General features: G+C 38.5%; 1 protein-coding gene across 12 annotated transcripts in view; it reads left to right on the top strand.

Annotated features, from left to right (window-relative positions):
• RGS7 (regulator of G protein signaling 7) overlaps positions 1–16370 on the top strand; it is a 285437-nt gene that overhangs the window by 2866 nt on the left and 266201 nt on the right. For 11 of the 12 annotated variants that reach the window (XR_003993464.1, XR_003993463.1, XM_030499470.1 and 8 more), the window contains exon 3: positions 2244–2395. The exons of the other annotated variant lie outside the window; for it this stretch is intronic. The gene's annotated coding sequence lies outside the window, so the exon portion shown is untranslated. The remainder of the gene's footprint in view (positions 1–2243; positions 2396–16370) is intronic. 12 annotated transcript variants of the gene reach the window in all.

The raw sequence follows: 16370 nt of genomic DNA, 5'->3' as shown, positions 1-16370 counted from the left end.
CAGTTTCAAAGATGATGCTATCAGACATCTTATAAACTGGAGTCACATCTGTATGTGCTTCTGCTGCATAGTCATGATGGGGGTTGATGAGCCTGATCTGAGATGTTAACTTCTCACATCTTTATCTTCTGTAATAGAGCAGCACCAGGACATATATTCCAGAAACTACCTCACATGGCCTGTCGTTATTTAAGATTTACACAGTAGTTAGTAGCAGTGCAGGACAGTGAAACTCTTAACTATTGTTATGCGAAATACTCTCAGGCCTAGTGGAAGTTTCTACCATCTGATAAACAAGGTACAACTGGAGGGTGACAGCTGGTGAGTGAGGGGAAGAGTGACAAGTTGGTTCCTGGTTGCTCAGGAGCAGGTCAGGAGCAGTCATGGCAGCTGGTCATGTACTTGCCATTCAGGTGTTTACTATCCACACTATGGTAGAAGGAGGAGAGATAAGCTGAGGCTGCTTTCATAGATTAACAAAGATGAACGTATGGCTAAAATCTAGATCTAATAGATGCAGTAGGGCTAAATATTGGAGGCACTAACTGATTACATTTGAGAACTAGAGGAGAATAAGAAGTCTAGGGAAGGGTTGTGAAGAACTTGGCAATGAATTAGAAGATGATTCCAGTAGCAGTGCTTTGAAGTAACAAAGGGAGATATGGTGGCTGGTAGCAGTTCTGGGAAAGAGAGAACAAGTGTTGGGTTGCAGTGGTGAGAGCCTTACGAATATTCAGGTGGCCTATGACAATAAAGAAGCTTAAATATCTGAAAAGTTATGGAAGAAAGAGCAGTAAGATGCTTCTTAGGAGGAAGGCAGCTGGAGGATCCAATACATCATGTGAACATGATGTATTTTGAGCTCATTCTACTGAGATCTCAGGGTGAGGCAGTTCTCATGCACATCTGTTCTGCATCAGCTAATTGTTAATGGTTAGCTATAGTTCAAGATAGTGCTGTTGAGTTAGGAAATAAAATTTGATCATCTTTTAATGTCTTACTGTCTGTGTGCAATATCAGAAGTCTGTATGTGTAAAAGGTGGTAGAAAAGCTGAGTACTTAAAATACTTGGAAGATTTTGGAAAGTAGCTGCTACATGGTCTTCAGACTTCTGAAAGGGGAGGCTACTGAGCTGTAATTTTTTAGAGTTCTTTTTTCATTTTCTTGGGTGTTGAGTGCAGAATGTCTCCTTGCATGAGAAATACTTATGCTCAATATACTCATCAACTGACAGTAAACTTTTGATAAGGTGATTAGTACAATCCCTTCCTTGCAGCACATGAAATTTGATAGAAAAAGTGCCTAATGCTTATGTTAGATATTTTTGGCTTAATAAAATAAATTTGTTTCACAGATATGATTGGTGCCTTTCAAATATTTGTAGTGTGTTGAACTTCAGATATTATTGGCAAAAGGGAATTATAGTCAAGATTACATAACAAAGTGTTCATTTCTGCTTTAATACGGGAATAAGTAATACAGGAGATTTTGCAAAAAGTAGGACGAAAACCCACATTAGAGCTCTTCAGAGAAGGAAATCACTATTATAAATATAAGGCCACCACTATTCCCTTAAGCTTTTTCTGTTAACATGTTTACTTAAAACTGCTCAATAAATCTATACCCTTATTCACACATTGTGCTAAAAATGTGGGTATTCAGAGAATGGGGTCTGCCTTGTAAAGGGATTTTTTTTTTTTTTTTCCCACCACATGATGATTTTGCACAGTGTGCTTTAAGTGGTGTCAGCAGAGTTCTGTTTGCGGTGGTTATGCTGATTTTTATGTCAGCGTATTAGGTAAAATGCTAGCCCTTCAGGAAAAATAAGTACTGGATAAAAATTAGCCTGTAGGGAAACCTATTAAAAATTACTATTTCAGAAAAAAGACTATGGCTGAGAAAACACATATGGCAAGTTAGTCAGCAGGAATAAGTCTACTGAAGTATGATGCTGGCCTAGGGAAGGATTCAAAAACACATGGCCTGTTTTGATTTAAGGCTATGGTGTATTTGAAGTTTGATATTGTAAAAAGGAGTTACCCACTTCTAAGTTGGGCAGTACCAAAAGAGTGCTTTATGCCTTTTTACATTTCCGCTACAGCACCAGCTAATGGGGCAGGCAGCCCAGTGGATTAGGATTCCAGAAGTGTGAGTGTACAACAAAGAAATGAGTTGAATTTCATCTGCTTTTTCTTTTTTCTTTTTTTTTTTTTTTTTTGTCTGTTTACTTCTGCTAACAAAAGAATGCACGGAGAGAACTGATGAGAGCCCAGGCAGGAGAGAAACTGCAGCCAAATGACAAATTCTGAATTTAAGAGATTGTTGGATGATGGAGCGTTCCTGGCACAGGGCTGCTGGTTCTGACTATTGTGCAGCCACACACACACCAGAAAGCGTGAGTTCTGGCATCTGTAAACAGCTAAACCTGATTGTGTTACGCATAATTTCTTGCCAATTTTTGAAAGTGTAAGGGAATCAATAGGTATTGAGAACTGGTGAAGTCTCTGTTAGAGAATTTTACAGACGTATATACATATTCATATATTAAAGCTATATATGTATTATATATAAATTTGTTACATATATATGTGTGAAAAGCATACTTAAGAAATAGTTGTCTTTCTGAATGTCCACATTTTAAAATCTTTTTAGATACCCTCCTTTCATCTGAAACGTGGGGTAGTGGAGCTTGAGAATGTGAGATGTATGGGATCCATCCTCTGTTCAAACAATAACATTTGTGACCCTTTATATGAAGTGAGGAGATTAGATTTTGCATGTCAGCATCTGAGATGCCCTTGGCTCAAGAGCCATTACCCACCAGTGCAGCCAGCCATAAGCATCCTAAACAGCGTTCAGTCACGATACTTGATTTTTAAGTGATTAAGGGAAACACTTTGTGTACTTTTAGTTTATAACCACTTAATTGTTTTCTGATTCTTTGGAGGAGGAAAAGAGACAAAACTTGGAATGTTGTTTGCTTTTTTTTGTTTGTTTCTTTTTTTCTCAGTCCTCTCACACAAGTACTCTTCTATCAAACGTAAAGAACAGCCTGTAGTTAGCAGGGCGTGGGAAGAGACTTCTGAGCCTAACTAAGACCACTGCCTTCTACACGTACAGTGAGACCTCCACTAATACCCAGTTCATGAGATCATATTGAGATACATGAATGAAACACAAAACTGTATTCTGAACCTCTGGTCTTGATTTTAGGTTGACAAGTAGACATCAAGTATAGAAAGAAAATCACATCAGGCTCTGCTGCTGAGCTTGTTTATTTCCTAATGGTACTCTCGGAACAGATGGGACATAGACATGAAAAGGTGCAAAAGGTAATCAACAGTTTTTTTCAGAAATAGGTCTGAATTACTTTGGCTTAGTGGCTGAAGTAATAAGTTCTTTTGGTGCAGAATTTTAGGCTGTAACTTGTAAGTTACAGGAGCTGTGGTTGAGGCCACAAGTTTGTCATCATCCCTTGAAACAACACAAGCTGGCACTGGAACACAAACTGCTGCTATGCGTAGCTAAACTCTGGAAACTTGGCCTCTTCTAGCTTAGATGACAGTTGGGTTCCATGGGATCAAAGAACATAAGTTTTGATCAAACCTTTTCCTGAGGAAGAAGCAGCTATAGCTTTTCTTAATCTTTCCCATCCCCTTCCCTGGACTTCATGTTCTAGTTAAGATTCTGTTTGTGCTGCTGCTTCTCTTATTAGGGAAATTCTATTTTTGTAAAGTTGATGGGAATTTAATCTCTGAATATTGTTTTCAGTGTTATGCTACTGCAGGAGAGTGGGGAAGACAGACCCAGGTTTTATGGGCTTACTGTGCCCAAGGTAAAAGGAAAATTCTGATTAATGAGTCCTTTAATGTTTAGCAGAGGGCTGTAACTTGCCACAGCTCCATTTTCAGCCACTTGAGTGTCTTTCCATGCTGTGCTCTCTTCTCTTGATTTCCTGGTTAAGAGGACTAAAATAAGATCTAGCCTTATGCCAAACACATAGTAAACAAAACACCTTAATGGGAGGCACAGGAATGATGGATATGAAAGGCATATCAAATAGTGGTATAACTCTCTAATAAAGTCTGTGGGGAAAGTGAAATGTGATTTATTTGCTATTGCAAGTTTGGTCAATACAAATAAGTGTATAGCCATAATGGACTTCAGTTTATCACTTGGAATGTTGTGCTCCAGTGGAACTAGAATAAGCAGGAAGATTGAGCGTGTAAGTTTTTTAAAAGCCTCAGCTTATTATTAGCAAGTTCAGATACCATTTCTTAAGAGTTTCTGCTGGAAAAAATGGTTGGAGATGCTAAAAAGGGTTAGTTTATGCAACTGCTAAGAAAACTTACACAGTCCTTCAGAATCACCTAACAGAAAACCTGTTAGGTGATTTACCCAAGATGTAGGACACCTGCATTTGGAAAGGTTTAAGGATGACCTCTTCATCTCTGGAGGTGCTATGCAGCGTATTTTTGTGAACTCTGGAGGAAAAAGAACAATATGGGGGAAAGCCAGTTCTTAGTCGGAGGTTTGCTCCAAACCGCGGTGGGGTTTTTTTTTTGGCTTGGTTTAAAAAAAAAAAAAAAAAAAAAAAAAAAAAAAAATTTGTTGCACAATTCTGCATTGGGACTTGCCAGAGGAGCAGAGGTCTCAAGTACCTCTGCAAGTTTTGGGAGAAAGGTGATTGACTCTAATAGAAATGCTCTTTTATTGCTCCTGCAAATGAAAGACTGCCATGGGAATTGGGGAATTGAAGACACCATGGAATGAATGTCACTCTAAGCATCACTCTTAAGAGTTACGATCAGAAACTCACCCTTCTTCTAGGAGGTGCAGTGGTCCAGATGTGCTACGGAGTTGTTGCATACCAGGCTTTGCTGTTCTGTGGCTGTGTTTGTAGTTACTGAGATAAGAATTAGTAACTCTACTTACAGATGTAGTCTTGAACTAAAACTCACAGATTTGGCTGAAATGAACAGTAGGGACTAGACTATCCTCACCCCCTCTGTTTCTTATGCTTTTGGGAATCAGATGGATTTCCAAGGATGTGTTGGTGCTTTTTTGCCAGTAGACACAAAAATGAATTCTAAGTCTCTACTGTAGATAGAGCAGCTATATTATTTTATGTAGTGCTGAAAGGTTTCTAAAATTACTTAATAAAATCAATGATGCAGTTTCCTGCTTTTATCTTCATGGTCAAAACTAATCAATGGATCAGATAATTTAATATCTTAATTTCTTTTATATTGTGTGACCAAAAAAAAAACCTTATGAAGAGCTGCCTTTCCTTTTCAACACTAAAGATCTTAATGTTTCATCTGTCATCAATCCTGATGACACTGTTACAGTTAATACCAGGTACAAATACTGAAAACTGAAGAACAAAAATTAAGGTCTTTTAACCTTCTTCTTTCTTCTTGATGATGTTGGGATCTGGTGACAGTGAAAACAAGGGGGAGACAGGTGTGGGGGTCGGTGGGAGTGCCTTTGAATGATTTTAGCTTCCATTGGGGAAATCTCACATGTTTGGGTGAGGGCTGTTTGGTTTACCACCTGCTTTTTTGTGCTGACATAATGTCTTGGGGAACTCTTCATGGAATAGAAGACTGAAGCTGTATGCTATGAGAAATTCAGGCCTGTAAGCACTGTATTAGACCATAAATATAAATATATTAATAAATAATATATATATAAAAATAAATAAAAGCAGGTGGGTTTTGGATTACTATTGGGCTTCCTTTTACCCCATGGTAATATGGTGCAGCCTGACTGTTTTCTCAGCTGTGACTGCAGCTGATTAGAAGCAGCTGTTAAAAAAGGCAGTGCCCAGCTGCTAGGGCTAACAGTGCTGGAAGGGCTCCAGAGCTGCTGTTTGTGGGGAGCTACAGCAAGTAAGTGTGTGGGGGGAGAAGGTAGGACTTCTCCTGTGGGAGTGGTGAAAGAGGGAATAGCTCTCTTGTTCAGGTTGGTGTTCTTGAATGGAGATGTCTAGAAAAAAGTGCATGTGGGGTTTCTTAGCTCCCCTGACCTGGGAAGAAGGAACAGCCTGTAGGACAGAGGAGCAGCTGTTAGGAAACTCTGGTCTGTAGAGACATGGGTAATGCTCTGGTCTTCCCAAAGCTGGTTTTGCGCTTTGCTTCCGGGTATGTCTAAGCTCTGTCCACCCAAGTAGAAGAGGTCTGCATTGAAAAAAATAAACGGTACGTTATCTGTGCTCACAAAAGAGTGCTCTGAGTAATGGTTGATACTGCTAGCCAGGTATACAGTGTGTGTGGAAAAATCTGAATGAAGATTATCTGGGTTTCTGTGTCCTCCAAAAGCTTTGCAAAAATCCAGTTGTTCTCTTTTGCTTAAAATTTCAAGTACTCATTCTGAAATGGAATACAGTGTTCTCTTAGCTACCTGTGGTGCTTTTGGCTATAACAAAGGTCTTTCTTGTTTTATCTTATGAATGATTTACAACTGGTTAAATAACTATTTTCTGGGGATGGCACGGTCTTCTAAATATTTTTTAGGGAAAGAATCCTCGATTTTCCTGAAAAAGTTTAAGTGCATTTATAGGAAAAACTGCAGCTGTGTTTTTAGTGGTGGTATCTTTTTTTCTTTTTCTTTTCCTTTTTTTTTTTAATAGCTCATCAGGGAGATCTTGAAAAGTGTCCCTAAGTAATAATTCTACCTTAGTATTTGTTTTGCAGTATCCTGTTGTGCACAGTGGCTAAGATGCTTTTGTACTTGGCACTACAGAATCATCAACTAAAGAGAGACTGTCCTAGAGACTTGGCTGTAGAGGACGTATCCTGCAGTAGCGGTCTTTGGAAAATCACATTTTTGTTTTTGTTTTTTCTCTCCCAGTGGCTAGTGTTTTCTATTTCCTAAATATTTAGATGCTCTTTATTCGAACTCTGGCAGTTACTTGGCTGGACTAGTTGCTTATGCACACTTTCTGTTTGAGCTCTGCCTCTTGCTGTGTCAACGATCTCAGGTGGTGGTGCTTCTGCAGAATATAATTACCTGGTAGCAAAGTTCATACTGTCTTTGGTGCTGTCTTTAGCCGTTGCAGTTCTGTCCCTACTCCTCTCACTTCTTGGTTGTACAGGATGATACTGTCTCTAACCTTATGTACATGTGTCTCTTAACTGAGCCTTCAGAGCTTATTCATTCACTGTTGATTCAGAGTGACAGCTGTGTCATCAATCTGTTTGTCAGTTTTCCCCCATTTGGTGTACTGAAGTATGCTTTCCTTCCTACATAAGCTCAGGGATGCTCTCTGGCCCCTTGTGTTCTGCAGGTCTGCTGCACCTGGATCTGAACTTGAAGGTAGACTCCATTGGTATGAGTACTCAGTGTCTCAATGGTAAAACCTCTCTCATAGGAAAGTAAAACCACAGTGCAGAATTCAGGCAAGCCATGTTTGTAGACTTGGGACAATTCATATGTAGTGTTCTGTATCTGCAGTGTAACTGGCAACAGGGATGTCACTTGTTTCAGTATTGTTTGGCTTCATTCTGATTACTGTTGAATTTCAATATTTGTCCTTGCTGACTGCCGTGTTTCTGAGTTTGAAAGGTTGTTGCCAGAATTTGAGTCTGCTGACATAAACTTTGCATATGTGTAAGTAGAGATTCAACCAATGATTATTCTCTGTCAGATTAGATCCTGTTTTGCATGTGCATAGTAGATTAGGAAAGGCTGCCGTTTCAGAAAAAAGGACAGTTATGTCTGATGTTCATTTGCCAGATCTTTCAAAGAATTGATTGTGCCAAAAAAATAGAGCACAGAAATATCCCCTGGGTAAGTTGTACATTAGGTTGAAATATTGATGCAATGAAAAGTAAGTGGCGTTCCTTATTTAGATTGCTTTGTATATGTACAAAATGTAAGGTAATAATTTCTGTAAAAATAATTCAGTCAGCGCTTGATACTTACCAAGGAGCCATGCTATTTAACGATGGTGGAAATCTTCAGAGTTCCTTCAACAAGCCAGACTGGAACTGTGCAAAATTAGCAGTGTTGAACTATGTGTCATGCTTCTACAAAATGCATAAATTAGTTGCAATGGATCTTGCTATTTAGGTGCTTTCTGGGGTAACTGTATTTCCTGAGAATTAGAAGAAAAGAAGAATTTTCTACTTCCAGTATAAATCATGCTGTAGTAATTTTTTGCTAGATTAAAACAGAGGCAGTTGAAAAGTGAAACATCTGCATCAGTGAACCTGTGGGCTTCTTCCTTCTGGAGGAGTAGTCTGTCAGGTTTTTATTCCTATTAAAATCATTAAAAGATGCAACAGTTCTTTATATTAAATGGTTAGAAAAATCAAGAACATTTTTCTGGTTTTGTGTTGTGTTTATTGAGTTGCTGGCTGTTCTACAATTGATATGACAACTTTTCTTTCTGAGAGCCAGGCTACCCATAGAATTGTGTAGGAAAATATTGAGCAGAACTTGCTCAGGGGATATTGCTAGCCTCCTCCCTTAGCGCCATCCACACCAGAAAAATTCGTTTATTTGCTGTCCCTTCTGATAGTCCTCTGAATTTGAAAGTTCAATCTTAAATAAGAGTATCTCAAGTGGAAGGAGATACCACTTGAGTTCCACATATCCTTTAGTGTCCTATGAATGCAAAACCTTGTGTGTATTTTCATATTGAAATAAATCAGTCTGTCTACCTGACCCCCTGGAGAATTCTTAAGAATGTAAAAAATGCATGTTAGGAAGTAATTATTAAGCCTAAGTCTAAAATATTTCATCTGTTACTCCTTATGCCTCACAGACTTGCCATGGTTGTGGCTTTTCATGTGGCAGTAATCGCAGGAGTGTCACACACAAGTCTGGCCTTGATTGCAGTGTAATCCTTGTAGAGGAGGCAGCAAATGGGCCTCCATGTTCAGAGCAAATCGTAAAGCAGAAGTGAAATACAGTCAGTACGTTTGTGTGAGGTGTTTACTTTGCGATAGTATTTACTTGTACAGTGGAGCACACTCCTCTATTGTACGACAAAAGCACATCCAATAAGCCTGCTCTGAAGAGTTCTTTATTTTCTAAAGGTAAATATTTTGCTGTATGTGGGGGAGGGGAAGAAGGATGAATATCTAGGAAACAAATGTCAGCAACAGCGCGAGGCAAAATATTGTCAGTCTTCCCGATGATTTCTGATTGCATTGATTTTATTTTTTTTTTAAACTACTCCACGTACATCATAATATATCTTTGATTAAGTATCAATCAGCTTATGTGGTGATGTTGCTACTGTAATTCTCTGAAAGTCAGACCAACAATTACGACATGAATTACTCAGCTTTTCCATGGTGCTTTTTGCTTAAATGCAGAGGCATATAAAATTGAAGGAAATCCAGTTAAACTTGGCTAGTTTAAATTGGTTCAAAGAAAATGGAGAAGATTAAAAAAAAATAGTAATGCTGGAATGCTGGAAGTTGTTGTCTTTTTTTTTTTTTTTTTTTTTCCTTTAAGTTATCATGAAAAGATTGTGGGTCAGTATTAACAATTCTATGTGAGAGTCAGTTTGATTTGAATGTCATTTCCAGCTTCTGTTCCCAAAAGGCCTAGACCACTCTTTCTGAAAGTCATACTGAGTTAAAGATTAATAGCAATAGAGAGGGAAATATTGTGAGGGATGGGGCAGGGGAAGACTAATGTCTTACAGGCTTGATTTACTAGCTTTTAAAGGTTAATTTGTAACAATTTTATGAAGTATTGAATTTCAAGAACTACTTGACTGTGTTCCCATGTAAACTTAAGCCTTCATTCTTTCAACTTTTGCAGAATACCTTTAAAAGATTAAACCTCTGTAGGTGAGGAAAAGCTAAAATCAGTCTTTGGTTCATCAACACAAAATATGATTCACCACTATGATGTTTCTGTTTTCTTCTTGGAACAAGGTAATGCAGGATATCAAGGTTTTGTGTGTAGACAGTCAGTAGTAATATCTAAATCAATAGTGCAGAACTGTACCACCTGACCTTAGGAATATTTGAGTGGCTTTCAGTGTGCCCTTGCTTTAGGAAGGGCTTAGAAATACTTAGGAAGTGTAGAATTGAACGGAAGTGGTCTGGGTTTATCTTATGGAATATTTGCAGTCCAAAAATTAGATGTTGTGGTTGTGCAGCCTAAGCTAGCTTTCTAGCTTCCCTCTGTAACTAATGAAAAGAACTAGGTACTTTCAGAGAGCTGAAGCAAGTGAGTCCGCCAACATGTAACTGACAGGAAAAGATGACAGGAATACTTTGTTTCTCTGTGTCTTTCATATATTCTTACAGTGAATCATTAGGTGTGACAGATTCCTTCCTTGGGTCTTGCAGGGCATGGCACTGATAATTCTGTCCCACAAACTTTAAGATGGTAGTGCCCATCACCTATATTTCCTACTTAGTTTAAAACATTTTATAGATACTGTTGTATTAGAACTGGGTAGAAATACCTGCAGTCAAATAACCTGCTGAAAGAAAAGATTTTCTATGAGAATCTTCTCTTCCATGATATTTTCACATATTTTTAGCATTCTAGTTAGTAGTGCAGTTCCTCTGTTCTTAGCTTTTAGACTTTCTTCAAATTATGCTTATTAAACTGGAGTTCTTAAATATGACCTGTTGGGGATAGTTTTAGTAATGAATCTCGCTGAACTCAGGAGTGCTACTTTGTGAATTAATCTGTGCTGTGACCTGTGATCTTAGCTGAAGATAATTAATTAAAAAAAAACCCAAAAAAACCCCCTAGTTTCTTTAGAAGATTCCAGGTAGAATGAGAGAAGCATGTAAATAATTTGGCTTACGAGCAGCAGGAGGAAGGCTGTAGCAAGCGTGTGTTAGCTTTACCACAGAACCATTACCAGGGGACTGACGGTGTTAAGCAGTTCAGCTTATGAGCTAATGATATAAGCTAAATTTACTCCATTATAATAAGTAAAAATGAAGGGTCCAAGGAGGCTGGTGGGAGGAAAATCTTACACAAGGTTAGTGCAGTATTAGGTTCTGACAAAGTTTTACTGATTGAGGGCTCTGTATTTAGAGGTTGTACTTAAGAGGGGGGAAAAAATGTTTTGGGTACTAAAAAGTTTGAGCCATTCCAGTTCAGACTGCCAATGCACACAGAAAACCTCATACTTTCTTCCCCATAGTCCCAACCCACTCTTACTTATCTATCTATTTATTTAGAGATGTGGCCAGTTCTGAATATATGTAGAAGTGATATGAAGAATCCCTAACCAGTAAATCATTTGGTATTACTTCCCAGCCAAAACTTTGGAATAGCAAAGTCTATCTGACATGTTTTGGTTATCCATATAAGTAACTCTAAGACTGGTGAGTCTGTAATTTTTACTTCAGTGATATATGGTATATCATAAAGCAGCTTTTCCTCCTGTTCAGGGAGGGGAGACAGCCTTCAAACTTTGCCCTTTGCTTCCAGGGAGAAAGTATTTTTTCTTCAGATAAATAGGTTTTTGTTCCTCCCCCCCCCACACCTCCCTTTCCCATCCTCTTCAGCTTGTGAGATACTGTCCTCCACTAAAGTATGCTGGAAGGACGTGTAGGAGTCTGCAACAGATTGAAATCTTTGCTTCTTAACCCAAAGTGTCTAATCATTAGAAAGTCACCCTTCTGTCTTCCTTGTTCTTAGGCTTGTATTTAATCAATATGCCTAAATTGATTGTACAGCTGAGAAAGGTACCTCTGTGGACAAGTGACTTCAGGATTACTTGGCAGTGTAAAACAGTATCTGTCCTCCTTCAGATCCATGTACAATCTGTCTCTCTGCCTACACACCAGCTCTCTCTTTCCTTCTAGCTTCTTTCCCTGTTCCAGTGTCTACTGCCTTGGATTCTCAGTTTGTGTCCTTTTGTTAAGTCCAGAGAGTTCTTGTATCATTTTCACCTTAAAACTCCCTTGTGTTTTTGAGTTGCCCTTTCCAGGGGGAAGGTCTTTGGCCTTCATCCAGATACGTCCCTTGTGGAACCTTCATAGGAAATACGCTATTTCCTTCTCCCAAAATGTAGGATTTCTGGCCTCCAGCTTTGCTTGTAACAATTCAAACTAGCAAATGCAGGGAAATGTCTGATCACAGCAGCCTTCACCATCTTGGTGAGGACTTACAGGAAAAATCAGCCTTAGACCATCACCTTTTGAGGGAATAAATTTAGCCCAGCAGTTTTTGGTAGAGCTCTAAGCAACTTCAGCACTTTTAAGAGAAGTGTTAGCTTTAATAGATGATATTACCAGCCTTTTGCATGCTTGCTTATTTACCATTGCATGTTTTAACTTGGCAAGTGAATCTTGTCAGTACAATTACATCATGGTGTAGAAGTCAGGAGTTTTGCCAACACATTAGAATTTAGCTGAAACAGAACTGGGTCTGGGTTCAAGGAAAGGAGAAATTAATCATCTGAAACAAGTAATTCTTGCAGCAAAAACAACCAAGAAGTATTTTGACAAGACACTGAGCACATATACTTCTAGAGAGCCGTGGACTTCTCAAAATGACAGTGCTTGCCATACAGTTGGTAGGAGGGATACCTCCTTAAATTTGGAAATGAGAAAGAGTGTGCTAAACTAAAACGGTTATTTAAAGTGTGTAGCTCTTGGCTTTGTGAATTTTCATTACTAGATGTGTTATTTTTCACAAACTGTTCTAGTTCAGCTTCTCCCCCCCCCCCCATCTTTTTTTTAAAGGAGTGGGAAGGAGTCACACATTTTTAATGCATTTTTAATATGATAGTCTGAAAATAATTCTAAGTAGAATATTCACAGTAACTGTAATGAATAAAAAAGCAGTTATCTTAAACCTTGTTACTTCTGTACTGCTACATTACAAGAGATGATATCACTGTTGGGGAGAGCTCAGAAAAAGTTGAGAGCACAGTCTTTTTCAAAAAGACCTTGCTTACAGGACCACAAGTCAGTTGCTCAGACAACCTACGTGATGGGGTTGAATTTCTCCTTGTGCACTAAATGGAACAGGAGTGGGGAAGGGAGCAATAACCAATTTAGGCCCTCTGCCTATCTCTGCGTTAGGAAACTTGGCAGGGCTAGGAGTGGTGTTTCAGCACTGTGCAGTGATTCCCTATTCAGTGAGTTTCCTGGTGTGATTTTCACCTGAGGCAATCTTTGCTCTTTCTGACAATGCCTTGTGATGGATAGTGTGGGCTAGCAACCATTTCCAATAGGCAGTAGGGAAGAAATTCTCCTTGTTTTGAGGGAGGGCAGGTTCGCCATATGGATGCAAACTTTTGTGCTACACTTCTTCATAGTAAGTGGATGAAGAATGGCTTCTTTAATTTCCTATAGAAATGCAGTTCTACAGCCTAGTAGGAGAAGGACTTGGTGATAGGACTGAGCTCTTAAAAGATGCAAGTGTGACAAAAATTGGAATTATTTTCATCAATGGAAGTCTCAGCAGAAGCATCTTGGAGGAGATGGCTGATACCTTGAGTCTGTAGCAGTATCCAAATGCTGTAGGAAACAAATGTGGTTAAAATTTGAGTTCTTCCGGAATAACAATGATCATGAAACACTATTTTATTTTTTTAAAGCCGAATGGTTTGTAGATAGAGAATGGAGTGTTATCTCTAGCTTCTGAACTCTTAAAGCTCAGGGAAGTCAGTGGAAATTTTGCCTGAGGTTGCTGAAACAACTTGAAGAGTAACTATATATCAAGCCACCTTCACCTAGCACTGATATTCAGGTGCTGATTAGTGTTCAGAAGTAGCAGAAAATCAGTTATTCCTTGAAGTTCTGGTTCTCCCCACAAAGTACACTAATTATCTGCACTCGAATTTCATCAGTGTCAGGATCTACTTATTTAAAGTCCAAAATTAGTTGACGAAGAGAATTGTTAGATTAAAATATCAAACATCCTTTTCCTAAACACTCTCCTGTTACTGGAACAGTGCTTCCTAATCATACAATAGGGTTTGTATTAAACACTGATTTTTGAAAAGCTAATAATTATTTTCCTGTAGAAGTAGCATTTTCCTGACAGCCTACGTAAAATCCAGGTCTAGATAGTTTGTGGAATGTATAAAAGCCCTTGCCTTACATGTTACATGTCTCAAAATATAAAGCAAATGCAGTTTTTAGCTTCAGAAATAATACATCTTCCATTTGAAATTGCTTATGTGTTCCTGTATTTGAGTCTTTTACAAGCCCTTCTTTCTAGTTTCTTTCCCTCATGCAAAACATACTTCTGCGATCCTAGGAATACCACACCTAGCTTTTTTTTAAAAATTAATGTGTCCAGAGAGAAATGCCTTTCTGCATGCTAAAGCTGTTCTCTTATCGTGTCCACACCCCCCTCTTTGGCAATAAATTTTGTCTTTTTATTCTGTTTTTGATCTAACTGTACTTGACTAACTATGGGTCAGAAAATTTTCTTCCTACTGTCTCTCTCCTTTAAATTCATGGTCCTAATTTTGTCTCCAGTCTTTCATCTCCTTGTGTCATACCTGCAAGCTTCTCAGGTTTCTTATTTTCCTCCAAATGTCTGTCCTTATTTTGCTCCCTATACCCAAGTGTCTTGGTGCTGTTCATCAAGTAACATACCAACTCTGTCTTTGCTTCTCTTTGTGACCCAGGGATATTGCACTTCTCTCCTGTAGTTATCTCATCTATTCGTATTAAACGTCTCTGTTGTGTTCTGTGTTAGAAACAAGCTCCCTGGGTTCTTAGGATGCTGGTGGGATGAGATTTCAAAGAGGCCTTGTCAGGTGGAATTCTTCAGGGTCAGGATATGCTCCTTCTCCTTTGTGTACCTCAGGGGGCTGTGGTTTCTAAGGTCTTTGCCATGAAGATGGGATTTTGAAAGCTCTGGAATTAGCAGGACAGTCCTAACTTCTCGGGTGTCCTGCTGTACAAGTTGGGAAGCTGTTGCTGTCCTGAGAAAAGCTTCTGGGTTTTTCTGTGCTTTGGGAAAGTGTGCCTTGCTTGCAGCCCTGCACTGGTGCTCTGAGCTCCTGCCTGGTTGGGTGGCCTGGAGAGTCAGTATATCAGTATGTAAAGTATTAAAAAAACCTGCGGGATTGAGAGAAATGAAACTAGGCAGAGGAAGGAAAGGATTGTTGCTGTCTCAGTGCTGTAACTGAAGGGTGAAATTCAAGCCCCAGTGAGCAGGTTGGACTTTGAATCCACTACAGAAGAAATGAGTTTTCCAGGTCAGTTAGTGTCTTGCTTTCTGAAGCCAGTGTATTCCTAACGAGAGAAAACAACACAGGACAGGAGAGGGTGGTTTCTCAGCAACCCAGAACTGACTCATGCTGCTAGCATCATAACTAGCAGTTAGAGCCCTCCCAGGCTCTGTAATGGCCGTGTTTCTCTGATAATCATGACTGCTTTTGAGCTTTTCCCCATCTCTTTGAGAAACAAATCAGGAAGATAAACTATAGTTTATCTGTTTCTCCTGGATATGTCTTAGTTGCAGTACAGCAGAACAAATAGAAAGGAATTCTTTCCCACCTTGCCTTCCTGAAAGAGGTGTTTGTGCCATAGCCTCTGGCAATTCCAGAAAGTGAAATCCTTTAGAACAAGACACAGCCAAACAAGATCCTGGACCCAAACCCTTGTATGACATTGCCCTGGTATAGGTCATAAGAACCACATAAGATTGGTGTCCAGAGTTGATGCATTAAATGGCATTTGCTGAATGGTGGAGATGCTTGGTTAATATTTTTCCAAGTCATCTAATTTAATTTACAGAGGTGAAATACTAAAGTAATGTCATAAAAACTGATAATGATTACAAATCACAACATTTGTTGACTAGAGCAACATTAACGTGAGAGTAATGTAAATATGTTTCTTTTAATAAAACAGAATTTTAAAAAGCTGAAATTTTAAAAATAATTTTAAAAATATCTGAAAAAAAAGTAAATTAAACATGCATTATGTCCCACTTCTGATGCCCCAGGAGGCTCCTTTTTCCATTCTACTTTTTGCTGCTTCACATGTTTTACATTTGCTTCCAGTGTTTTAGATACCATTCCAAAAAAAATCTGAAAAAATACTTTATGAACATTAAGTGAAGTCAGTCGGACTTTACAATGTGCTCAGGTTCCCTCATTGATAGAGATGCTTTATTGGGCTCGGACATCAGTGTTGCATTTGTTTAAGTGATTATTTATTTATTTTAAAAGGGAAGAGATACCACGTTATAAATGGCTTATTGGAACTTTTGAAGATCATACCTGATTCCTTGCCTTTTAATTATGGTGTTTTGTTGGTTTTTTTTTTGTTTTTTTTTTTTTTTGTTTTTTTTTTTTTTTTTTTTTTTTTTTTTTTTTTTTTTTTTTTTTTTTCTGGAGATAGTTTCTGCAAGGCTGGGTTAGAGATGTTTTATAGCTACTTGGCTTCCACTATGAAAATAAA

The sequence above is a fragment of the Strigops habroptila genome, chromosome 10 (genome assembly GCF_004027225.2).
Source record: "Strigops habroptila isolate Jane chromosome 10, bStrHab1.2.pri, whole genome shotgun sequence".
Taxonomy (NCBI): domain Eukaryota; kingdom Metazoa; phylum Chordata; class Aves; order Psittaciformes; family Psittacidae; genus Strigops; species Strigops habroptila.
This window is presented reverse-complemented; position numbering and strand designations above follow the sequence as displayed.